At 37.0% G+C, this 27,859-nt stretch overlaps 2 long non-coding RNA genes across 2 annotated transcripts in view; one reads left to right on the top strand and one right to left on the bottom strand.

The window, feature by feature from the left end:
• The window catches only part of LOC144376469 (uncharacterized), a 32,571-nt gene extending 20,788 nt beyond the window's left edge, over window positions 1-11,783 (bottom strand). Inside the window, exon 1 of the long non-coding RNA XR_013436990.1 lies at window positions 11,609-11,783. This is a non-coding gene — a long non-coding RNA (uncharacterized LOC144376469). The remainder of the gene's footprint in view (window positions 1-11,608) is intronic.
• Window positions 1,754-27,469, top strand: LOC144376470 (uncharacterized). Its single transcript, XR_013436991.1, has 3 exons — window positions 1,754-1,809; window positions 5,572-5,662; window positions 27,277-27,469. It is a non-coding gene; the product is annotated as an uncharacterized LOC144376470 (long non-coding RNA).
• The last annotated feature ends 390 nt before the right edge of the window (window positions 27,470-27,859 follow it).

The following is a 27,859-nucleotide window of genomic DNA, read 5'->3' as shown; positions in this document are numbered from 1 at the left end:
TTTTTTGAACTTTTTTTCTGTTATTTACATAAAGCATCATGTATATAGCAGAAAGGAAAGTGACAATCACTTTCAGAGAATATTTACACATTTTTAAATCAATCCTTTACTTTATTAAACCTCTAGCAAATGCATATACATGTATATGTATATATAATGGGCTGGGGACATAGCTCAGTTGGTAGAGTGCTTGCCTAGCCCTGGGTTCAATCCCCAGCAATACCCCCCCAAAAATCCATATATATGTGTGTGTGTGTGTGTGTGTGTGTGTGTGTGTGTGTGTGTGTGTGTTTGTTATACACATATAACAAAAACTCACAATTGGGGCAACACAGAGGCTTCTGGAAACTCTAAAGGTGACCAAGGGAGAGAAATGCAGGATTAGTGCTGGCAACAGCAAATACTGAATGAAAGCAGAGAATATACAGAAATTTGACACAGTTCCAGGAACAGGTGGAATCAATAATGTTTTCCAAAATACTGGATATGCAAGTTCAAGAACAATAATGTCTGTTTTAGGAGGTGTTTTCTTATATATTTATTTGTTTGTGTTGTTAAAGAGGATGCAAGGTGTTTTACCTAGTAATGAGTAGGACAAGGATTTTAATCTAATGTACAGGAACTATGGCCTTTGGGTCAAGTCTAGTCCACAGACGTTTTTTTATGTGCAAAATTTCATTGTAAGACACTGTTATGACTTGAACATAAAGTCTTTCCTTGCCAAAGACTTGAGTGTTGAAGGCTTAGTCCCCAGTGCAGCCACATTCAGAGGTGAAGATTGGGGAAGTGACTGAATCATGAGGGCTCGGATCTCATCCATAGAGTGATCCATTAATGACTTCGTAATTGAGTGGATTATTGGGAAGTGGGGGAAACTCTAGGAGGCAGAACCTCCTCGGAGGAAGTTGGTCTTTGGGAGAACATCCTTGGGGATTATATCTTGTCGCTGGCCCCTCCCCTTTTTTCTGCTTCCTGACCTCCATGTGATGAGCAGCTTGACTTCAACACACCCTTTTACCATGATGCTGTGCCTCCCCGCATCCCCACAGCAATGGAGTCAACAGATCATCTACCAAAACCTCTGAAACCATGAGTCAAAATAAACCTTTCCTCCTATAAGCTGTTTTTCTCAGGTATTTTGTCACAACAACAAAAAGCTGACCCACACATACCCAAACCCTCAAGTATTCATGTATTATCTGGTTTTTTTGTGTGTGTGTATGTGTGCCAAAACAGTAGAGTTCAGTAGTGATGTCAGAGGAAGTATGGTTTACTAAACCTAAAATCTTTAGTGAGAGCCCTTCACAGAACAACTGTCTGATTTAAGTGAAGGTGATAGAGGTGTTCCAAAACTCAGTATATTAAAAGCCCGTCTTTAGAGATTTTCCACTTAATAGAGCAAATAAAATTCTTTCCATTTATTTTTTACATAATTCTCTGTACTTGTGATCAAGTATTAAGAAGATGAATTATTTTAAGAAGAGAGCAATTAACATACTATTTAAACAGAATTTATAATCTAGGGTGGAACAAATATTTCAGGTAAATGGCAAAGCAAAATAGACAGCTGAGAAGCTATCCTAGTCATAAGTTCTTCTTTATGTGAATTCCAATTAGGGGTTTTATGCCCCTGGTTTTAATTAAAAATTGTAATACAAAATATTTTAAGAAATTTTGAAGGAATAATTATTTGTGCAGGAAAAAAAGTAGAAGGCAACCTTCCCTTCAATTGCTGTTTACTTCTTTTCTCATTAGAGAGACTGTGTGGAAATCCATTTCTGCTGTTTGGGAGGTTTGCAGATACCTTAGGTAGGTATTGATTTTTTTTTTAATAGTAGACTTTATTTTTTTAGGGCAGTTTTAGGTTCATAGCAAAACTGAGCAAAAAGTACAGAGAGTTCCCATGTACCTCCCCCTAGCCCATTCCCACCCTTACCATTCCATGTTGACATACCTACAGTGACACATTGTTGTATAGTCCAATAGCACTGAAGTCACATGTTCAAGCCAAAGAGAATAAATGTAAAACCATGTGAGAAATTATTGCCCCAGATGACACACACAATGTTTGTGATTAAAAAAATGAACAGAGAAGGGACAAAGTCAAATGGAGGTGCCACCAGTGGACCCTTTCTTCTATGTGATTCTGAGAGACATGAATAAGGAATAGAACAGTGGATACCTAAAATCAGGGATAGAACCAAACCCTATCTATGCTATCATTTTCCCTGTGCATATGGACAAAAAATTAATGCCATCTCAACTAAGCACCTACACACACTGTGACTTTTACAGTTTGAGTTGCAACAACACAATGGCATTTTTTTTCTTTTTCTTCAGAATTTTTTTTATTTTTCTTCAGATCTATGTTCTTATCATCAATCTTAGTACCTCAGTCTATAGTGCATTTTTATTTTCCATTCATCCTTATAAAGTCCAAAACCTTCATCTTTTCTATATTTTCACTGAAAGGAAGCACTTTATGACTTCTAACTGAACTTCCTGCATCACTAGTCTTGTGCTTTGGGCCCATTATTAAGTAAAATAAGTGTTACTTAAACACAGCTACTGTGATTCCTTGACAGTCAATCTGATCTGAGATGGTGATTAAGTGCTAATGAGTGGGTAGTATAAACAAGGTGGATACATTGAACAAAGGGATGATTTATGTACAGGGCTGGAACATGACAACATATGGTTTCATTGCACTATCCAGAGCATTGTAAATTTAAACCTTACAAATTACTTATTTCTGGAATTTCAATTTAATAGTCTGGGATTTTTGGTTAACTCTGGGTAACAAACTGTTGAAAATGAAATTGCAAATAAGGGAAGACTACAGTATACTCATTCTTAAAGAAAAAAAAATAGCACTAAATCTAAAATTTAGTGCTGGGGTGGGTGTCTGTGTTATGATAGAGGCTCAGGAGATTAGTATTTTGGGAATTCTCTGCCATGATGCTGGTGAATGAATTTAATTTGTCTTATCATATGAAGAGGATATCTCAGCCAAAAAAATGGATAAACTTCTGAAAGAAATTAGGTGACTACCATTTCCACAGAAGCTCAGCCTTCTATGCATTCAACAGATTGTCTCAAGCAGTGTTCCTCACCCTTTAGTGCACACTCAAATCACCCAGAGAATGTGTTAAATCCCAGATTACTAGGTTTATTCCCAGATGCTCAGATTCACCAGGTCTGTGGTAAAATGAAAAATATTCTGGTTGTCAGGTTGCTGAAATGGAGGACTTTGAGTTTTAAAACCAGAATTCTCCTGGGCAAACCAGGACAATGTTTCATCCTGGGACTAAGGACCATAAATTCACATTGCCTGGTAGCATACACTTTGAGTAGCAATGATCTAAAGCCAGCAAGAGTCCCAGGCATCCAAGGTAGTACCAAGAGAAAACAGTTCTTCTCTATTCAATAGGTAATTCCTATTATTTATTTATTTCATTTGCTTGAAAGATTGAGCTCAGAAACATTTTATTACTGTGCTATAATCTCAATCCTTTTTATTTGGAGACAGAGTCTAAGTTGCCCAGTCTGGTTGGAATTTTCATCCCTCCTGCTTCAGCCTATTTCTTATCTTCCACTTGCCCTAGTTAGAATTTGGGGTGAATCTGCTAGAGGAGGTTAAATTCTAGCTATCTGATAAGGAGCATGGACACTGACAGAGTCGATCATTGGAAGAGAATGATAAATCAGTGTCAGGATTCTTTATGGTCAGCTACTACCCCTGAAGTATATGTTTTAGCAATATTTAAATTTTTTAGATGAGGTATTAAATGAATGCAGAATGGAGCGATCTGTGGTTATTTTCACAAAAGAAAACAAACCATTTTTCTTTCATTTCTCAGACTGTATTTCCCCTTCTTTCCGCTTCTTTCCTTTTCCTCCAATTCTGAAGTATTATTTCTGCTCCAAGGAAAACTGAAAGTATCTATGACCTTCCCTTTGAGAGTTCCCTGCATTCTCCAGAGACTGCCATTTTTTTCTAATTTGCCATTTTCACGCTTAATCTCATCAAATATCTTTCAAGAGGAATAGCGTTTGGAATAGCCAAGGATTCACAAACTGAATGTTTAGAACTTCTTCAGAAGAATGTGATACTTGCAATGAGAAAGGAAAAAAAACCACCTTTTATCAAACACTGGGTAATGTTGTGCCAGGTACTCTCCTTGCCGTTTGACAAATTGACAATGTTAATTCATTTGATACTCCTAATATCCTTATCATCCCCACTTTACAGGTAGATAAACAAAGATGTGGAGAATTAGGTAAAAGTCACGAAGCTGGTTAGTAGTGGAGCCAGGCAGTCTGACCCCAGAGTTAGCCTTGTCTTCATAGGATAACTAGACCCTCTGCAGGATGTTAGCATGCTAATCTCATCTGTCAGTTAAGGTAGCTGGCAGCTTATTTGGAGTCTAGACTTAAATCAATAAATTCAACACCAAAACAGCTTCCTGACCAGGTCCAATGACGGTTTTCATTGTCTGCCTGAAGTGATTATGCCCTGATTACTCATCTAAGACTTTAAGTGTAATCTGATACACAAATATTGGGCTTTTGGCAATATGAAGATCAACAGAAAAAGGAAGGTAAATAATTATCAATGTAAAAACATATTAGCAGATGTTGTTAATTTCTTCTAATACAGGTAGTAAAATCCCACCCAAATCAATGTAAGCAGAAGACTAATTGGCCCACACCAATAATTTGGGGAAGGACTCAAGGAAAAGTAAATTATGAATTCATGTCTCAGAGAATCTTCAGGACTCTTATATCTCTGCTTGACTCTGCTCCTGAGTATTTGTTTCTTCTCTTATATTAGGTCCTTTCCACAGGGTAAGGAAAACCCCTACTAGAAGCCCCACCTTGGAATGTCCAATGGAAAAAGGAATATTAGTTCCAGGGATTTCTGATTGGCTCTGATCAAGTCATACGGTCACTGACTAGTGACCAAACGTTGTTGCTAGGGGAGTGATATACTTTATGAAAAATGATAAAGCCTGAGTCCTTTCCTTCCTCTATCCACAATGAGTGTTCAGGATCTGGTGAACTTGGAATGAGTTAGCACACTGGTCATAAACAATAATCAATTACTTCCACAAGATACCACCATATCACCTTTTGGTCTGGGAATGGAACAGAGGGTTGTTAGGTTGTCTGGGTATAGGTATATAATTTATCTATCTACCTACCTAATCTCTATATCTATCATCTATCTGTGTGTGTGTGTGTGTGTGTGTGTGTGTGTGTGTGTGTGTGTGGTGTTTGACTATCTCTATCTCTATTGATCAAGAGAGATTTAGCAAAAGCAAATTATAGAGTCTTATTTTTCTCATAACACTTGCAACCAAGATATTTTAAGGCTGATTAATCATTCTTCACTGGATCATTTTAGAGGCAAAGAGAAGTGGTAAGGCAGAAACAGGCTAAATATCTTCATAGGAACTAGAGCAGAATAAGGAAGGGGAAAATGCTGTTAGAAATGACCTTTCATTTGATTATTTGGGACATACCATTGCAAATCTGTTTCTAATGCCTTTCTCTGTCTCACAAATCCAGGTAAATGAAACCAAGGAAAATAAGAGAGCTCTTGGCTGTCAAACGGAGGGACTAATAAATGGAAGAAGCTCTGCCTGGAAGCAGGGTCAAGGTGAGCCATGCTTAAGTTCAGACTCATGTTGAAGTGAAGAAAGATATAATTGCCAACCCCTTGGTGAGAAGCATATTTGGTTGAGAAATCTAGATGAAAGAAAGAAACAAGGTGAGAAAAAAAAACCTCATCAAAGAAGGCTGCAGGAATGAATTAGAACAGACCCAGAGACAAATGCAAAGAACCGTTACTCACAGGCAAGCTCATGCTGGGCTGTGTTGACCCCAGTTGCTCTTTAAGGAAAAAAATATCCCTTTTATTGGTTGCTTCACAACACAGATTCTTCAGCAGAAAGACTTGGAGGTCTGCAAGAAGTCTGCTGCAGGTTTGAGCACACACAAGCAGAAATTCCTGAAAATCAGGGTACCTTGGAAGTTGTGTGGACACGGAATATGTCACAATTAAATTTGTGACATGCATTCTGTAACTCACACTAAGCCAAGCCTTCTAAAACTTCCGTGGACACATTAATTACCTGGGGATCTTACTGAAATGCAGAACATAATTTGGCAGATCTGAAAAGGGGCCTGAGAATCTGCATTTGTAACGAGCTGCTCGTCCCCTGGTTACACTTGAATGGTGAGATCGAAATGTCTTTAAAAGGTCAGTGGATCTTGTAGCTGATTTTAAGGCCATCTCCCAATTTCCCAAAGAGGTTTGACTCATAACCAAATGCCACATCACAATGAACGTATCACTGTCATCCAAACTCATGGGAATGAAGCTCATATTATTTTGAAGTGACATCTGTTTATAACTAAAGGGGTTTTCAGGAACTGGAGAGATGGCCCTCAAATGATTTAAGCAAGTCAATGCTTGTTGGCATTCACAGCAATAGAGGGGAAGTCTTGGGTTCAGCAAAAAGGGCCAGAGCAGCCAGCACCCAAAGCTTGGCCTGTTTGGACTTTGGAACAACTTGGGTAACTTTAAAACTATGGATGCTGTGCCCCACCCCCCATGAAGATTTAATTGGCCTGGAATTGAACCTGGGTGTCAGAATCAGTATACCTTAGATCACTTGAGAATCACAGCTGGGGGACAGAAACAACCAGACTCACTCCCTGACTCCAAGATACATTAGCAAATTTTTCATTAGAGAAGAATAAACCACTTTCAGATAAAGCAAAGCAAAGGGGGAAAAAATTACAACCAAATATCTGTTTATGTCCTTCATGAAAGTCACTGTTAAGTTCCTGGTTCAGGAGGGCTTCTTTCTCCATGTTATTTTTTGGCTGTATAATTATTTGGGTATTTAAGTTTTTTAAAAAGCTGGTTGTGACTAAGGACGGAAAAAAATATCAGTTCCCCAGAGTGAGAACTCTTCCCAGGGTTTACTCCATCAACTTTCTAATAAAGAGCAGAGGAAATGCACTCTGTTGAGAATACTGATTAGCCTAGGATTGGCAAAGGTGTGGGGCAAGAGGTGTACCCTTCTCCACTCTTCTCCACTAACCACCACTTATAACAGCTCCATTCTGATCACAGAGTTTTTATCTATGGAAAAGTATTCAGAGTAAAAAGAAGCTCTGGTTATGGTCAGAGGATGTAGCATATGTTCACCTGTGAAAACTACCTAATAAAATTGCATGAAAAAATTAACACTCCACTCTAAGTTAGATTGTGATACCCGCTAGAAGAGAAGCTTCATCAAGGGAGAGATTGTTTTACTCCCAGCAAAATCCCCAGCACCTAGATTCATGCCTAGCAACAAACAAGTATTTATTAACTATGGAATAAATGAATAATATGCAGGAAGCATCTGTCAAGACAACAGCCCACAGTTCAGAGAAAATAGAGAGAGAGACATAAAACAGGTCTGACAACCAGAATTGACACCAAGGGACCTGCACTGTGGAACGCAACAACTGCGAGGCACATATGGCTATTGAGTCCTTAAAATGTAACTAATCTCAACTGAGATATATAGTAAATGTCAAATATATACTGGATTATTTGTTTATTTAAGTTTATTTTTTTTAGTTATGCATGACTATAAAGTTTAGTTGAACATATTTATACAAACATGGAGTATGTCTTATTCTAATTAGGATGTACATGATGTGGAGATTCACCGTGGTATATTCATATATGCACATAGGAAAGTTGTATTAAATCTTTTCATGCTTTCCTCTTCCTATCCCTCCCCCTTCCCTTCATTTTCCTTTTTCTAATCCACTCCAGGCCTTGTTGTGTGTTAGCATCCACATAGCAGAAAAAAATTTGACCTTTGGTGCTTTGGGATTTGATTTAGCTTGATAGTCTCCAGAATATCCATGTATTTACTGGAAAAAGTCATAAAGTTATTCTTTTTATGGCTGAGTAATATTCCATTGTGTATATGTACCACATTTTCTTTATCCATTCATCTGTTGAAGGGTACCCTGGTTGGTTACATATCTTAGCTACTGTGAATCAAACTGCTATAGAGATTGATGTGGATATGTCACTGTACTATGCTGATTTTAACTCCTTTGGCTATATACATAGGAGTAGTATAACTGGGTCAATGGTGACTCAATCCCCATTTTTTTTTTGAGGAATCTTCATACTGCTTTCCAGAGTGGTTACACCAATTTGTAGTTCTACTTGAGTATATGAGTGTACCCTTTTCTCACTTCCTCACCCAACTTTATTGTTGTTTGTATTCTTGATTGTTACCATTCTGACTGGAGTGAGATGAACTCACAGGGTAGTTTTAATTTGCATTTCTCTAATTGCTGCAGATATTGAACATTTTTCATATATTTGTTGGCCATTCATATTTCTTCTTTGGGGAAGTGTCTGTTCAGTTCACTTGCTCATGTACTGATTGGATTATTGTTTTTTGTTTTTTGTATTTTTGAGGTTTTTTTTGATGTGAAGTTTTTTGAGTTCTTATATACCCTGGAGATGAACATTTGATCTGCAGGTGGCAAAGATTTTCTTCCATTCTATAGGCTCTTTCTTTATATTCTTGATTTTTTCCTTTTCTGTGAAAATGTTTAGTTTTATACCATCCCATTTATTGATTCTTGATTTTATTTCTTGCACATTAGGAGTCTTGTTGATGAAGATGGTTCCTAAGCCAAAATGATGGAGAGTTTGACCTGTATTTTCTTCTAGTAGGTGCAGGGCTTCTGGTCTAATGCCTAGATCTTTGATCCACTTTGACTTGAGTTTTGTGTAGGATGAGAGAAAAGGGTTAAATTTCATTCTGCTACATATGGATTTCCAGTTTTCCCAACACCATTTGTTGAAAATGCTATCTTTTCTCCAGTGTAGGTTTATGGCAACTTTGTCTAGGATGAGATAACTTTTATATTTGTAGGTTTGTCTCCATGTATTTTGTTCTGTTCCATTTGTCTTCATGTCTGTTTTGCTGCCAATACCATGCTGTTTTTGTTACTATAGCTTTGTAGTATAATTGATTTATAATTAAGGTCTGGTGTTGTGATGCCTCCTGCTTTACTTTTCTTGCTAAGGATTATTTTGCTATTCTGTGCCTCTTATTTTTCAAAATGAATTTAATGACTGTTTTTTTTTCTGTTTCTATGAAGAACATCATTGGAATTTTAACAGGGATTGCATTATATCTATAGAGCACTTTCTGGTAGTCTGGCCTTTCTGACAATATTAATTCTTCCTATCCAAGAACATGGGAGATCTTTCCACCTTCTAAGGTCTTCTTTAATTTCTTTTGGTAGAGCTCTGTAATTTTTGTTGTAGAGGACTTTCACCTCTTTTGTTAGATTGATTCTCAAGTTTGCTTTTTCTTTTTTCTTTTCTTTCTTTCTTTTTTGAGGCTATTGTGAATGAGATACTCCTCCTAATTTCTCTTTCAGCTGATTTATTATTGGTGTATAGGAACACACTTGCTTTAAGGGCATCAATTTTATATCCTGCTGCTTTGCTGAATTCAGGTATACAAGGTTGTTTCAACATACAGAAATCAATAAATGTAATTCACCACATCAATAGACTTATAGAAAAGAATCACATGATTATCTCAATAGATGCAAAAAAAGAAGTTTGACAAAATATAGCATTCATTCATGTTCAAACTCCTAGAAAAACTAGAGATAGTAGGGACATACCTCAAGATTGTAAAAGCTATATATGTTAAAACTAAGGCCAACATCACAGAGAAAAACCAAAAGCATTCCTGCTAAAACTGGAACCAGACAGGAATGCCCTCTCTCACCATTTCCATTCACTATAGACCTTGAAACTCTGTCCAGAGCAATTAGGCAAAAGAAAGAAATTAAGGGGTTACAAATAGGAAAAGAAGCGCTCAAGCTATTCCTATTTGCCGATGACACAATCCTATATTTAGAACACCCGAAAAACTCCACCAGAAAACTTCTCGAATTCATAAATGAATTCGGCAAAGTACCAGGATATGCTGGATTTGGAAGATGGTACAAAATTACAATTTAGAATACATGAGAATTTTTTATATTCATATGTGAAGGGTGAAGAAAAATATTAAAGATGTTCTCTGTCCCTGTGCCTTTTGTGACCTCTGCGCATCCTTGATAGGACCTCTAAAGAATGCAGACTGCTAGGTGGGTTTGGCTCACCCAGGGGAACTGAGTCATTCACTATCCCAAGGCCATTGCTCCAGGTCTTCAGGGATCTGGCCAGTCCTTGAGGTGATCACTAAGTCACATGGGTTGTTAGAACAGAGATTTTTGTTGTTGTTGTTCTAACTTGTATTTAAAGAGCCCCACTTGAAATAAGATTCTGGAGTCTAACCATGGAGAGAAGATGCTCTTCCTGGGGCTTCCAGGAGGGACTCTGAAAAGCTGCCCCTGGACTCCCCAGCTACTTGACTACAGGTGTTGGTGTCCCCCACAATCTGGTGTGATGCATTGCATCATAATATTCACCTCTGGTGATGCATTGCCTTCTCCTTCTCTCTTGCTTTTTGTTTTTGCTTTTGCTCTTGCTTCCATGTGGTATTACTAAAATAAACGTTATCTTGTATAAAGAGAGTGTCTCTGTTGTCTATGGGATCCAAACTGCCAAATTCAGCAGCTGTACACATATGTATCTTTTTAACTTTACAATATGTTACAATGATACTTTGGATATACTGGGTTAAACTAAACACAGTGTTAAAATTAATTCCACTGGCTTCCTCTTATTCTTTTAATGTGGCTACTAAAAAAAAATTCAATATTACCTGTGTGTCAAGTTGAGGATTCATTTTTTATTGTGCATTGAGGATCTTACTTTCTCTTACTTCAGATATCTTGTAATAGAAGGCAGAAGTCACTGCATCATAATATTCACCTCTTTATCTTGCAATCATGCAATAAGGAACAATTTATGCATGATTTTTCTCTACACATTTACCTATATCTGTATTTTTTTTAAGTGTGTTAGATTCTGTAGGCTTTTTCTACCTATGTATTTTCTATCTCCTTGTTTTGTAAGAGGAGAAAAGACTGCGTTCATTCATTACCACTATTCTGGTACCCAGAACATGACTGAGTTTCCAAGAACTCAAGAGGTGAACCTATGTCCCCCCACCACCACCCTCAACCATGCCCCAAACACATCCATTTTGGTAAATAAAGAGAAATTAAAAGACTTAATACATAAACACAAAACAGCTGATCTCTGCTTTTGTCTTTTCTTCCTTGATAGCCTTGAGGTAAAATTTTTAGTTACAAAAGAAACAATAAGAAAACTTAATTAGTTTTCAAAATGCAAGCTCACCATAATTACAAGCTGAAAATTGTTTCAAAATGTCATCTGTAATACAAGAAGGTACACCAATCTGATTATCAGCATTTCTCCAAGTTGGACCAATTAGTCCTTTCTTTTACTAATCGTATTTTTAACATTAAAACTAGCATGCTGATAATCAAGTTGGAACATAATGAAACAATATAGTCATGTATCAAACACACATGAAACTTCAAATGCAATGTTTATTTCAGATAGAATTAAACTACTTACTGTAGGAAATACCAGGGCCATCCCTGCTCACCATTTTGCCAGTTCTTAAGTGTGTAGAGGCCAGAACACAATGATATTTAGTCTTCAGTTACAGGGAAAGATTCTTTGTGACTTTCATCCCTAAAGTGAGAGATCAGCTACAGTAATAGAGAATTTTTTGTGACCAATGTTTAGAATTTCCAGGTCAGGTGACTTGGCTGTTCTTTGAAGAAGATGCTTACTGTTTTGTTTGACTAATAAGCATTTAAAATGTTGGGGACAAATCATTTGTAATCTCTGCAAAGGGACTTGAAATAGTTAATAAATCACGGAGAAAAGACAAGGTCTGCAGCATGGGATTTCTCAACAGGCTTTGCTTCAAGGGGAAAAAAAAAAAGCAAATCAACTGTGGAAGTTTGCTCAGATCGCAGTTAGAATTTCCAATTTCAGCTTCAAAGATATGGACAGACGCCAGAAGATAAGCTTCCAGGCTTCAAAAATAAAATTATGAATTGAGGGAAATGCCACAAACCTACCAATACAGAACCATTGCCTGAGATGTTTAAACAAACCAACAATTGGGTGTTAGCATGATTTCTTTTTTACACCTCAATACCTACCTGTGGTCTCAGGTGTGGAGATATTCCCTTTTCCTATTCCCCACCTCCTTATGAATAGCTTCTCAGTGTCATATGCCTTCAAGGTCCTATTCTCTGCAGGCTGACAGCTAGGTTAGATTAATCTGTATTAAAATCTTATCTCACAAGTAACAGAAAAATATTTAATTGGTGCCTTTTAGAGACTGTCCCACGTTTACACAGGCATAGAGAGTTAGAAGTGCTGGTCTGACAACACAGAGCAAGCATAACACATGTCCCTGGAGCATCTCCCCCTGGGTGTGAATGGTCCCTTCCTTCCACAGCAGGGTCTGCTGTAAACATGTGCTGGTTCAGATACCAGCCATCACTGAGGCAGCCCCTGGCCCTGTGGAGTTCATGTTCCTGTGGGGGTTGGGAGAGAAGACAGTAAATACTAAATACAGATCTTCACAAAGATACGTCTGGTGGAAAAAAGGAAATCCAGTAGAATGCAAAATTTATATTTAAGAAAAACACCGGTGTAGATTTAAATAAGAATCTTCTTTGAAGGGAGTGTACTTCTGATTGGCAGGGGGTGTGTGGAGAGAGGCTTGTTCCACCAGCCCTTTCTTCTGCTTTTAAAAAATGCATTTAGAACATTTTAGAAGAATTAAATCTTAATGCAAAGGAATGACATTTCTGGTAGAAATTTCCAGCTGGGTCAACAAGGCTGTGTCATCCTGTACAATTGCAGCAAGTGGCTTCGATTCACTACCTGATCTAGGTAATAGTGACTGTGCCTCTGCAAGCTGGTATTTAGAATCATGCCTTAGCCCAAAGGGGTCAGGCATACAAGACAAGCAGGCAGAGGGAAAGAGAGAGAGAAAGAGAGAGAGCAAATAAACAAACACAATAGTTTAAATGTTGGTAGGGGAAAGTAGAAGTATTTGTCCTTTTCGCAGCATCCTTCATTTGTTCTGTGATTTTGTTCCCCATCCACCCACCCTCCTCCACTTTCTTGGCCTTGGGTTTAAAAAGGGGTTAAATCTGTGCATTTAAAACATGGTCTTCTTAAGTGCAAGAGGGGCCCAGGACCCACTGTAACTTGATGGTAAAAAGAAGGTGGATAGGATGCAGGAATGGTCTCCCAAATACTACCCACTGTGTCGGTTCTCCCAGTGTCTCTTCATGAACATCAGGGTGTATTGAGGCATCAGGGTGTTCTCCAACACCCACCAGTGGGATGATGTGGACAGCAGGGAAGAAGTAACATTTTAAAGTCTCCAGAGCCAGAAGGTAGTCTGTGGTCAGTTCTTCCACATAAAATGTCTAAAATCACTAATTTGGGGATCTATTTCTCATTGCATGTCATCACAATGGAAGTTCTCATCAGGAATATTCCCAATGAACATGGCAAGTATGCACAATTATAGCTGCACCATATTTTGTTTTTCTCTGTTGAACAGAAGAGCACAAAACAATATTTGTCAGAATCTCTGTTTGGAAGTCACAAATCTAAGGGATACTAAAAGAAAGCAAATATATTTAAGTGAAATCATATTTTTTTATGCAATCAAAACATTTTGATCTGTACTTTAGAATGTCTGATGCATCTCATCTTGACAAAGTGGCCTACAAATCTGCCCCTGATACAATAAAATTGGCTTTGGAAACAAGTGTGAGAGTGGCAAAGCTCCGACTCATCAGTGTGAACTGTATAAATATCATCTGAGAACACAACTCTGTATCCCAATATTATAGTGGCAATTTAAAAATCACTTAAATTGCTCTGGGTATGCTTTAAGTTCAGATTAATTTTTTCATAATTATTGGTGTTTATATCAAAATTCAAATGTGACAGGAAGAAAAATATACTTAGTGGGAGGCAAAACCAAAACTTGAAAAAAAAAAGGGGGGGTAAAACTCCTACAGATCAATGACCCTTAATACAAAACTATTAAAAGTAAGAACTCAGATCAAAATTATGAGTGACAAGGGTTAGAATTGCAATAGTGGGGAAAATACAGTTTCTGGCAAGAAAAAGTAAGGAAGATTAGGGGCATGAGGACAAGGACATTCCCAGTGAAAACAAATTGCAGTTGAAGTTATTATACATGAACCAGTTTGTATGGACATCAGACATTAGAGTGCTATGAAGTCAGCAGCTCTTTAATTGTGTTTCTTTTTAAATTTAAAATGAATTTTGTAACAAACACACAGCAACAAAAAAATGTTCTTATTAATGGGATTCCAAAGTTTTGGTACTTGCGTATATGAAAACTTTCAAAATCTTTCTACCTTTTTGAAACACAGAGTGCCTGACTGTTATCGAGAGTTCACCAGAACTTTCTGCTTCTCTCTAACTAACTTAGTCCCTGTAAGGGTTAATTTGAATTGTCAACTTGATTTAGGGTTACCAAAGATTAAGGGCTTCCGGGTGTGAAAATGAAGGTGTGTCTGTCAATGATTGCCAAGTGGGATAGTGAACTGAAGTGGAGATCCTCCCTAAGTGTGAGCAGCAACATCCAATAAGGTGGAATAAAAGTCAGAAGAACAAGAAGCAGCAGCAGAAGCAAGCTCAATTCTTCTTGAAACTAGAGTTCCTGATTGCTGCTTCAATCACATGAGGACATCAGACTCTAGCTCCTTTACTCTTCCAAAGTGGACTCTGCCAGTGGTTCTGCTGGGAGTTTCCAGAAGTCTTCAGGCTTGGACTGGATTAGCATTGTTGATCCCTCTTGCTCTGAGGCTTCAGCATCTTGCCCTGAGCAGCTACTGGTTCCTCCAGCTCTCCAGCCTGCAGACGGCCGCTGCTGTGGACTATCCAGCTTCTGGTTGAGTAAGCCAACCTAATAAATCCCCTCTAGAGAACCCTGACTAATACAGTCTTCATTGATCAGCCCTTCCCATCCCTCCCTCATCCCCACTCCCTGCCTTGTTAACCACCTTGGATTTTCCACATCTGAGATCCACTTTCGTACATTCCACGTGTGAGTGAGATCACTGGTCTTTTTGTGCCTCGCTTGTTTCTCTTAACACGATGAACTTCAGTTCCATCCAGTTCTTTCATTTTAACAAATCCATTAACGTCAATCAGGACCATAAAGATTTTATTATGGCCCACTATAATGAAATATGATTTTATTCAACAGTGTTTTTTTTTCAAATTTCAGATCAAATATTTATAATAAATCAAATGAAATTATGACAGACAAGAGATAGAATTACAGTAGTGAGGAAAATACAGTTACTGGCAAGAAGAAATAAGGAAGATTAGGGGCACGAGGACACTCCCAATGAAAACAAACTGCTGCCAAAGTTATAATAAATGAACCAGTTGGTATGGACATCAGACATGGTGTATACCTGTTTGAATGAATAACACGGAATGAATGAAGAAGATTCAAATAGTGAAATATGGAAAGAAAATGCTAGGTATTACGAAAATAAGGTAAAAAGTATTAACTATTTTTGAGCTGGCAAGTATATAAAGTCTAAATAATGATAAAGATTATGTGCAATCATATTCTAATTTTATAAAGTGTATCTTTTACTAGTATTCACATTTAATGTCATATACTGTAAAGAGTCTTTATTTTAAAAATTATTTTGTGCTACTTGAGTCATGAGTCTTTAAAGTCCTATGGGAAAATGTTCATATTCTATGAAGAAGAAACTTCAGAATCAGAGTATCAACTTTTCCATCTAAAAATGTTTAAGAAGAAAAATCCTCCAAAATGATACCCAAACGTGACCATGACAAATCATAATTTATGTAATTTTTCTTTCTATTCTTTTTCTTTCTTTCTTTTTTTCTTTCTTGATACTGAGAGTTGAACCCAAGAGCTCCTTACCACTGAGCCACATCCCCAGCCTTTTTTAAAATTTGAGATTGAGTCTAACTAAATTGCTGAGGGTTTTTCAAACTTGCAGTCCTCCTGCCTCATCCTCCAGATCCCTGGTATTACAAACAGGAGTCACCAGGCCTAGCTTTATGCAAAAATTATTAAGACCCTGAAGAAGGTGGAAAGGAGGACACGTGTGAGAAAATAATCGAGATACCAAAAATACATTTTATTCTCCCTGGTCCAACTTCAAATTTCAGATTTCATAAAAAACACTTTGTAGAGATAAATCCTTACTATTGAGTGTATGGAGGCCAAGTTTTTAAACAAAGAGCTTGCCAAAATTGTTGCTTTCAATAGCCAACAACTCAATAACTAAAAAAGGAAGACTATTATTTTACATTTTCCTAAGATAATAATTATAGGTATAATGTTCTTTCTGGGGAAAAAAAAAAAAGGTTACTCTGCAAAAATTCTATTTAAAACATTCCAGGATTTCAGATTGACTCTTTGTCTTCTGGCTAGGAGAACTGGCTGTCTAATAAGGACAGTCTTCTGCAATAATGAATCCTGAAGGAGGTCAAGTTCATTGTGCCTACTCTTCTTCTTCTTTTTTCTTTTTTTCTTTTTTTCCCCCTTCTACATAACAAATACCTGCACTGCTGGAAGTGCTGATTCCCTTGAATGGAGCACAACTCCACATATGCCTGTGCCTGTGAATGCCACCGCGGGAGATTTGTATTGTCCTCTTGGTTCTTGCTGGGAAAATAATCTCTTCTTCAGTAAATCCAGCATTAGGACTTGCTGCCATTACAGAAAAGCTATTTTGTTGTTGCTTTTTTCAATCTGTCACTTTAAGTATCCCCCTCATTACATCCCTTGGTAATAAAAAAAAAAAAACTGTCCTATGATAAACAAAAAAAGTAAGAAAAAATTAGTTCACCAAAAATTGGACTATAATTTTTGCATACATAATATTTTTTTAACTCTCTTATTAATTGTGACAGGGCCCTATATCCATTCAACAAGGTTATCGAATGTCTATTAATCTGCCAATCACCCTCCCATTTACTGTGAGACAGATTGGCTTTTGCCCTTGTCTCTGCCCTTTTTCTAGTGCAGAGAGTTGACCCTGAACTTGAGTCTTGCTTTTTAAAACCAGTTTAATGATCTCTGACTTATAATTGTAATCTTTAGTCCATTTGCACCGAATATAATTGCTGATATGGTTGGCTTCAGTTTTCCAGATTTCTATTTCTTTTGTATTTATCCCAGTGATCCTTTCTTCCTTGGATTTTTATTTACACATTTTAAACAATTACGGTTCTACAGATTTCAATAGACAACATGACCTTACCCTAGTCTATCCTGAGTTATTATTGTACCACTTCACATATATTAGAATATTATAAGAGTGTAATTTCATCTCTCCAACTGTAATTTTTTCACATACTTTCCCTCTTTTATGATGTAATAACATACTATATTATATTTTTAAATGCCAATTCTCTTTTAAGGAAATTAGAAAAAGAATGTAATCAGTTGCCTGCTCTTATAATGGACATTGTTATACCAATAGGAGACCCTCAAATAACTCTCAGACCACACATATCATTCCAATTAAGCCTTTATTTCTGGCCAGTGGGGGACACTCTACTCTCTAAAAGTGAGATGGTCAGAGTGGTGCACACCCCGTCAGTTTGGACTCATATTTAAGTCAAAAAAACACAAAAGGGATGTTAGGGGGTTTAGCCAATGCAAACAAGCCAAGTTACAGAAGCAGGAGAGTGCAGTCAGGTGGCAGGAGGCTTAGCCGATCAAAATAACCCAGTTACCCCAGTTAGAGAAACAGAGCCCAGTTAGATAGTTCCCTGTTCTTGAGGGTTTCCACAACAAAAGGAAAAATAACTTGCCCCAGTCATGACCTTTCTAGTTGACATGTTTCACAAAATGGAGTTACTGAACAAAATGGAGTCACTGTTCTCAAGACTTCTGTCTCATTACAACATTTTCACTGACAGGGATCTTAATTCATCTTTTTAGACTGGAGTTCAAACTGATCTAGGTTCAGCTTGAATTTTATTCATTACTTTTTATAGCACAAGTTGCTCTGATTTTGGGAATACTTTTCTTGGATATACACCAGAAATTTTTAATATATTTTTTTCTCCTTTTTTCCTCTTTTCCCCCTTTTCTCCACTTGAAAAATTTTTTTAAAAAGAAAAAAGTTATTCTATTGCCTACAAATTTCCCTAATTTCTAATGAGATGTCAACAACAACAAAAAAATACTATACTTATTGTATTTTGTGGTGCAGGAAATAACCCAGAATATCATGTGTAGTAAGCCTATATCTACCACTGAACTATACCTCCAATTCCACTCTTACAATTATTTTACTGCATTTTTTTGTTTTTGTTTTTGTGATAATATCTCTACCTTTAATCTCAGTATATCAACTATGATATTCTCAGTTGCACTTTTCTTTGCAACTGATTGATGGTTGATATCTTTATTAGATCTATAGATTGATCAATGTTTACCAAATTTAGAAAAATTATGGACATAGTTTTTATATATGTGTTAACCATTCTTTCATTTCTTTTTCTGTGAGTCCCATTACACATATCAATATGGTACTGAGCTGGGCACAGGCACAGTGGTGCACTCCTGTAATCCCAGTTACTCAGGAGGCTGAGGCAGGAGGATTGTGAATTCAAAGCCAGCCTCAGCAACTTAGTGAGGCCCTGAGCAACTCAGAGAGACCCTGTCGCTAAATAAAATATAAAAAAGGGCTGGAGATGTGGTTAAGCATCCCTGGATTCCATTCCTGGTATCAAATAAATTAAAAATACATATATTTTTAAATAGTGCACTAAAAGTCATTGGCATCCTGATCCTTTTTTCCTGTCAGTCTTTAAATTTTTGTTAATTTATTTATTTTTCTTTCTGTGCTTCTGTGAGAAGGGTTCTGTTGTTCAGTCTTCAAATTCACTGATTTATTCTTTTATAGTTCAATTTTTGTGAAGCTATTGAATACTATATATGTGTGTGTGTGTGTATTTTTTTTTTTTTTTGGTACTGGAGATTGAACTCAGGGGCACTCAACCACTGAGCCACATCCCTAGCCCTATTTTGTATTTTATTAGAAACAGGTCTCACTGAGTTGCTAAATGCCTCACCGTTGCTGAGGCTGGCTTTGAACTCGAGGTCCTCCTGCCTTAGCCGCTTCCGGAGCCGCTGGGATTACAGGCCTGTGGCATCACGCCTGGCTTTTGCATATTTTTTATATCAAAATTTCCACTTGTTATTTCTAGAACTTAAGCTTCTTTTCTGTAGCACTCATTTCTTCTCTTGCTATATGCACATTTTCCTGTTACTTCTTTAACTTTTTTGTGATGGTTGTTTTAGATTTCCAGGGTGGGGCTGGGGGGGATGTCAAACATTTCTAATAAATGGGTTACAGGTGGATTTGCTTCTATTAAATATACTTAGTCCTGACTATAAGTGGCTTTATTCTGCTTCTTCGTGTGTCCAAGTTTTATTATACTCCGGGCTTTGTTTATAAATGAGTAGGTGAAAGTATTTTTTTATTTTCTTTTGCTTCGTTTTATTGTTTTATTCGAAGATCCAACACTTACTCTCTACATTGGGTGAGGTGAGGATGGCCTTTCAGACTTCTCCAAGCTATGTGTAAAGATGTGCTCAACTGCAGTTTTGAATATATTCATTTTCCTTTTCTCATAGTTTGAATTCTTCTCATGGCTGCCGCTGAGGGACTGAAGTCTTCAACACTGTGTGTGTGTGTGTGTGTGTGTGTGTGTGTGTGTGTGTGAGAGAGAGAGAGAGAGAGAGAGAGAGAGAGAGAGAGAGAGAGAGAGGTTGAGAGAGAGAGAGAACTTGTTTTTATTTTTTGTCTGATGCAGTCTGGAGCATTAGTTAAGATAGTTTAGGTTTAAGGAGATTTGGGCAACCAGTTAAAGTGATTTGGGTTTCAGTTTTTTTAATCAACCCTTTTAAGAACTTGAAAATCCTGACAGGAGTTATAAATTCAGTAATCTTGGTAATCTTATGCTTTCCTTTACTTCACATATAATTCTGTTATTAAATATGAAGCCAGAACCTTCTAAAGTCTGCGATAATTATTATTTTTTTTCTGAACACTTTCTTCTTTAAGTGTTGCTGTTTGATACTATGTATGTTTTCATAAAATTTATATCATACATGTGGGTCAAACTGTCAAACAGAAACTAGAAATTCTAGATATACGTTTATTCTTTATTAAAATCATATTTCAGGCTGGGGGTCAGTGGTAGAGCTCTTGCCTAGCATGAGGAAGAGGAAAGCCTATAAGAAAGAAAGAAAGAAAGAAAGAAAGAAAGAAAGAAAGAAAGAAAGAAAGAAAGAAGGAAGGAAGGAAGGAAGGAAGGAAGGAAGGAAGGAAGGAAGGAAGGAAGGAAGGAAGGAAAGAAAGAAAGAAAGAAAGAGAAATCAGCAAAATATTCCAAGAGACAGACAAATCTGCTAGAAAGTTCATCATGTAAAACCATGTGCTAATCAAAATGATAACTAGATTCATATAAAATAATCTTAGGTCAAGAGAAGGGAGAAATTTTTTTTTCCTAAAATGAACCAAGATACTCACACCACAAGAAGAAGAAGAAAAAAAAAACAAGTACATAAAAAAATCAATGTCATATTGTAGCTGGATGCAATGGTGCATCCTTGTAATCCCACTAGGGAGGCTGAGGCAGGAGGATCTCAAGGTCAAGGTCAGTCTCAGAAACTTAGTGACACCCTTTCTAAAAATAAAGGGGGGGGGTCTGGGGATCTAACTTTGGGGTAAATACCCTTGGGTTCAATTCTCAAATAAAAAGAAAATTACTCATGTTTTTAGAAAGTCTTAACAGGAACAACAGATTCAATAGTACAGATATGCAGAAAGATTTGCTGCAAATTATTTTGATAGCAAACACTCCCCCCAAAATTCAGTTAAATGAATGAGAGAAGGAAGAGAGAAAAAAAGAGAGAACAAACAAACTCACCCTGACACTTTTATAAATCATTAAGGTTTAGAGAGAATTTCAAGACATGAAGAGGAGAAACGAGGCCTGTATTTTGCACAAAGGTCCACTCATCATAGAGGACTCAGTCATTTAGAGGACCAGATCCAATCTCAAGCTGCTTGCTATAGAGGTTTACATATTTGTCATGATTCAAAACTAAGGTCAGCTAAGTGATGGTTGTCTTTATTTTGTTTGAAATCACCAGAATCAGAGGACATCAATGGAAGCCCAGGATGTTATACTACTGATAGCATTTTTCAGATCTGACATAATTGAGAAGATACTGTTTATAAATACGATAAACCAATATCAAACATTAACATAAAGTTTAACAGTAAACTAAAAAAAAATACTTAGCTTTTTAAAAATGGATTTTGATACTGGAGGAAACTGAACGTAGAAGCCCTTTAGAACAATGACATATGAGCAGGAATCTGCAGGGTCACTTTATGTCCAGGATAATACTCTGATGAGATTCATAAACACACAGAGAGCACCCCCAATGTTGTGGTCAATGCCCAGACCCCGAGGTAGATGGCTCGGATTCAGATCCAGACACAGCTTGCAGTCTGTGATCTTAGGCATGTTACTTTTCCTATCTATGCTTCGTTCCCTTATCTCTGAAATGAAGATCAATCCCACAGATTTATAGTGTCTTTTAAATAAGTTCATGTAGTTTATGTTCAGTATTTGAAATAGTGCTTGAAGCACTGTAAGCAGTTCTTAAGGATTATTTTTACTGTTGTTATACCATGTATTTCTGTTCTGGATGTAACAAAAATATAAAGGAGTTCCATGGCTTATAAGTTGTAAAATTTCTTCAATGGAAAATGGAATTTTGATGTCTAGTCTAATCAGGGACCCAGAAAAAAAAACAAAATCTTTGATTAGTGTGATTTTGTTAAAATATGGGTAAACGTTATGCGCTTTCTTAGGAAAATTTGGATAAGTATTATGGATTCTCTTAGGAATTAAGATTCTAAATTTACTTTTACTCTAGGGTTCAGTGAAAAAGTTTCATGAACCTTATCTATTAGTAATTAAAGAAGTCACCAGTGACAAACTTTCTTTGCTCCGAATTTTTATATCTTTCTAAGTAGATTACTGAGGCTATATAATTTTAAGATTTTTTTTTCTTTTTGCAAGCTTAATGACCTTTGATCAGAAAACATACTCTTCTGAAGCCATTTAAGCTGCCTTCTTCTCCCCTCCCTGACTTCAAACAAAATTGACAATTTTTTCTGTTACCAAAATCCAACTTGGTCTCTAATTTATAAGTTATCCCAATACACTGCCCACCCTCATTTTCATGCCCACTAAGCCAGGTCTCATTGATATGAAGGCAAATTGTGGCAATGTTGTCAATTAATAGCATTATTTTTCTTTAAAGCAAACTATAAGAAAGCTATTCCTAGTAATCTATTCACTGAACAACTGAATCAGTTCAAAATATGATGTGTTCTCTCATTATTTCTATTACACAATATCCCGCATTGCATGGAGTCTTAAAACTCAATATAATTTACATAGGAAAACAGACTGTTGACGCTCCTTTACTTGGAATGTTATGAAGCACATCATCTCTACCTGCTCTGAACCTTCTTTCTGCATTTCAGTTTTAACTGGTAGACAGGTTTAGGATGGGCGGAACCAAGCCTACATCACTTTAGAGAACAGAAAACACAGTACACAGTCTGAGAAGACACAGAAATCTCATCTCTTATATATGGAAAAAAAATTTAAACAACAATGTTTCAATGCAAACCATGAAATGGAAGTGGAGATTGCACAGTTGAATTAAATAAACACTGACACCGGCTTTTTTTTTTTTTTTCCTGATTAGTGTGAATAACTTACAGTAAGTCAGCCTGTCTAGGTCATTTTGAGTCCATCCATGATACTGTCTGGGAGCAGCAGGGCTGAAAGACAGATCATGAGGACATCTACAGGAGAGGGTGTCCTGGTGGTCCTTGTTTCCTTCCCCCTGGTATATACACTGCTTCCACTTGGAAATTACCAGGGCCTGGGAAGGAGAAGTGATCAGAGACAGTTCCATCCCACGTGCTATGCTGTTAGAACAAGAGTTAAAATTTCAGTGAACTAATACTTTACTTTTCCACTGAACTCCCACCAACAAATGTCACAACTCCTCTGGCAAATAGAAACTCAGTCCTCTCATCTATAACGAAACCCTTGAATTTTGCTAAGCTCTGACTACAAAGCTTACCCTTTCCTCCTCAGACCCTTTGCAAGTACTTCAAGTGTTGCCTTATCTGAATATAAAATCTCCCAACCCCTGAGTGTCACACATCTCTTACACCCAGGGACCACAAATTCTTGGAAGAGGTTTGGATAGGATTACTCTATAAAAGGAAAACTCTAATTAGAACAGGCCAGAGAACAGAAGAACGCGAAGCTATCTGCTTTTGAGATGTGCTTCTCTTCCTAAAATCGGGTTTTAGTAAACAACAAAACTCATTTTGAGTCTGTATTTTCCAAAACACCATAAAACATTAAGAAACAGCAGGCTATGCTTTCAAACATCAGAAAAATAAATGGAATTTGAATACGTAAGTGTTATTTTTTTTATCTTTTAATTGCACATATAAGTTTTCAGTTAATTTTACCTTTGGTGAGTTAAATGGTAACAATGATATGAATATTCAAATGAATATTTCTTGCTACTGTGCAATGGTCATGTCATTTTGAGAGTCATCTTTTTCCTATAGTTAACACTCAGGACATTATAGCAAAGTGGAGGTTCACACCGGCTTCTGTTTCTATTGACTCACTGAAGGGAAAACTGAAATCTTATCTGATAGCCAAAATTAAAAAGGGAGAGTTCTATTTTTTATTCTTATATTTAGTGGATACTAATGCTCATATTTCTCTGAACTCTCCCAACAGAAACATATGTAATTGGTAGGAAAGTCTAACGTGAACCAGAGCTCCCTTTTTCTATATGTGAACTGTCATTTCCAACCCCACTCATCCTTTTCTTTCTGACATTAAGAATCAAAATTATAGTAAATGATAGTTTCAGTAGAAGCCACAGAGAATGTATGAGCACATACTTATTGAAGAGAAATATGTACCCTATTGGCAGCTGAATGACAGGCCTCAGGCAGAAATTTGCAGAGAAGCACTTTGGTTCAGACAGTGCAGTGAAAATGAGGAGAGTCCCTCTGCACCTGGTGGTCAGTGACCATCTCCCTTTGTTGGCTTTGGACCACTGGGTTCCTTTTAGATTACTCATAAAAATAAGGATTATTTCAACCACCTGAAATCACAGCAGCTCCAGAGGCTGAGGCAGGAGGATCACGAGTTCAAAGTCAGCTTCAGCAAAAGCAAGGTGCTAAGCAACTCAGTGAGATCCCGTCTCTAAGTAAAATACAAAATAAGGCTGCGGATGTGGCTCAGTGGTTAAGTGCCCCTGAGTTCATCTCTGGCAAAAGGAAGGAAGGAAGGAAGGAAGGAAGGAAGGAAGGAAGGAAGGAAGGAAGGAAGGAAGGGAGGGAGGGAGGGAGGAAAGGAGGAAGAAGACTTATTTCCAAAGGCCTCCATTACTCTGGATAAAGCATTTCAAAGTGAAGGATCCCAATATCTGCTCCATGAACTCTGGCAGGGCACTTTCTGATGAAAGTATCTTTCTGTTATGTGGAAAATAGATGACTCTAAAATATGGGATAAAAGAGAGGTCAGAGAAGAGAAGAGGTTTATTTTTGAAGAAGAAACTTAGAAGATGAAAACCCATCCTCTACCACCCAAATATGAAAAGTACAGTGCACATATGAATATAAGTCACAAAGTGTTCTAATTACAAGATGGATCAATGATGTTGACTGAAGTAATTCAGAGCTTCCTCTTCTCCCCATCTTATTTCTAGGTTTAGCAAGCCACTTTGTAGAGGAGCGTTTCTTAAAATACTATAGTACAGGTGGATCGGAGCTCAGTCCAGGGTTGCAGGTTTTCCATGAGTGACTGTGATGGTCAGAATGCTTATGTGATTCCAAAATTCACATGATGAAATTCTAATCCACAAAATGATGGTATTAAGAAGGAGGACCTGTGGGAGGTAATTAGGTCATAAGGGTAGAGGCCTCATAAATGAGAGATACCTAGCACTTTTCCAAGGGCTGCTGTCAGAATAAATGTGTTAATTTGTGTAAACCCTAAGAAGAGGGCCTGGCACATAGCAAGCACTTAGAATAATATTTTTATGATAATATAAGTACAATACATATCATATATGTAATATACACTATCCACTATTGCTCAAGTGTTAAGTAATGGGGTATCCTAGACATTAGTAACTCCATTTTAATTTTGTAACTACATCTTAAACCCAAAATTGAAACTTATAAACTGCCAAGAAAAAGAAACTTAAGACAACCTGTTCCCATACCCCTACCCCCAAGGTCCCCAAATACAAAAACTTAAGTTGTTACCCAACTACCTGCACTCAAGGTCAATACCACCTTGTTGCACCCAAGGTCATTTCCAGTTTGATCTTATTCCTTGTTTTAAAAAAGACATATAAACCTCTATTCAAGTGACTCTGGCTGTTGCACCACCTGATTGGGCAGCCTGACAGGACTTTCCGGTCAATAAACTTTGCTTTCTGAGCATGAAACTCTGCTTCAAGAGCTTTCCATTGAGCATTATGTCCTAACATTAAGCACAATAATAGATACCGTGTGTGTATATATATATATATATACACACATCTATGTATATTTATGTGTGTGTGTGTGTGTATGTGTGTGTGTGTGAAAATCTATTGTTGTGCTTAGAACTTCTGCAATCATAGATGATGGCTAAAAATTCCATCCAGTGTTAGAAATTTTTGATGAGTGACTCTTATGCCCTGTATTATGATTCAGATTTTCCCCATACTTCTTATTTTTTTTAAGAGAGAGAGAGAGAGAGAGAGAGAGAGAGAGAGAGAGAGAGAGAGAGAGAGAGAATTTTTAATATTTATTTCTTAGTTTTTGGCGGACATAACATCTTTGTTTGTATGTGGTGCTGAGGATCGAACCCGGGCCGCCCGCATGCCAGGCGAGTGCTCTACCGCTTGAGCCATATCCCCAGCCCCCCATACTTCTTATTACCCCTTTTTTCAGTCTCCTCTCCCAGTAGGTAAATAAACTCAATCAGTGAGTCTTTCTACAAATTCTAGCAAACCCAACTGTGGACACAATGCAGGTTTTTATAAATGCTCTTTGTTCAGGCCTTTGTCATATTTTCTTCTTAGTCTCTATTTGATTTTAGCTTTTACTGGTTGATTGACCTTTTTCACTTCAGGTTGAAAATCATGCATACCAATCTCATTTGGAAGAGCATTGATAAGTTACATGTTAGAATTAAACAAATACGAATACCCCATGAATCTTATGACTTGGGATTTTAAGTCTAATTACATCTCTCCATTTTTGTATTGCTATCCCAAACTATCATTCTACAGAGGGAAAAGAGAAATCATTTTCAAAGTTTAGACTCCATTTAGAAATTGTGGATTTGGCTTTTGAGATCAAACCTGAACTAATTGATTCATGTGAACATTTGCCTTTAGTAAATTTCACTTCCAATTAATTTTAAATGATTTTATTTTAAGAAACTTCTAGACATCAAAGAACTTTTTAAAAATCCGATCATTAAAACCCTTCAAAACCGTATGCACTCGCCATGAAAAGAGTTGATATGATTGCTTTAAAGAGAAATACTTAATGAAGTACATTTTGGGTTTTAGAAAGAACCCCTAATGCCAATGGAGTCTGATCCCTGACAGATGCATCCGCGGCAGGATTTGCCAACTCTGATTTAAAAACATCTCATCCTCAAAGAAGTAATCAGAGTTTAATCTTGCCTGTTTCCAGCTCTTGGTATCAGAGCTGATTTGGGGCTATGGGGAGGAGAAGCTGACCTTCTACTGCTTTCCAATTGCCTTTGGCTTCCCTGGAGGAGAGGGAGGAAGTCCCCTCTGTTGTGTAACAACATAGTCTTTGTATTCTGTTGCAACTTAAGTTTGATTTTATAAGGAAGTGTGAAAGAAATGGTTGTTAGTATGCAGGGTTGATCATTGGTTACTTTCTTACATGATCTTTATCAATCAACTTGATAAAGATTAAACATTTCCCAGTATTTAAATGTAAGAGACAAAATAATTTTCTAAGTCATCTTCTCTTTGTCTCTTATATCAGATATGGATGGAAGAAAAAAAGCAATAAGAACAAAAATTGCAAGTGGAAATGGAGCAGAGAACAAGGAAGACTTTTCCCAGTGGATACTAAATTTCCTTTTTCTTCCCCATCCCCACCTCTTTCCATTCCTTACTTCTATTGTTCATTTTCCTTGGTTATTTCACATGATGAACTTGTAACAAATTTGAAATGAGGCTAGAAAAAGTAAATCAATAAAAAATAAAAATGCTGTGTCTAATAGGATTGTGTAGATTTTTAAATGAATCACAAGTCTTTTATTTTCAGAAAAGAATAGACCAGACTAAAATTGCTCTGCAGAAGATGGTCGCTATCATACTCTAGGTGACCAGATATATTTATGTGTTTTAAACAGAATTTACAACTTTTTTTTTTCCTTCTTGCACACATACTATCTCTTTGGAAAAGCTTCCCAGTATTTCCATGCTACCTATGTTACCTGAGAATTTTGAAGGAGATCACAGACTCTTCATGAATGCCATAAAGTACAATTGGTTGAAATCAGAGTTCAATTAAAATAATACAAAAATATTCCTACAGAATATTGCTTTCTAGCCCAATAGTT

The sequence above is a fragment of the Ictidomys tridecemlineatus genome, chromosome 3 (genome assembly GCF_052094955.1).
Source record: "Ictidomys tridecemlineatus isolate mIctTri1 chromosome 3, mIctTri1.hap1, whole genome shotgun sequence".
NCBI lineage: Eukaryota > Metazoa > Chordata > Mammalia > Rodentia > Sciuridae > Ictidomys > Ictidomys tridecemlineatus.
This window is presented reverse-complemented; position numbering and strand designations above follow the sequence as displayed.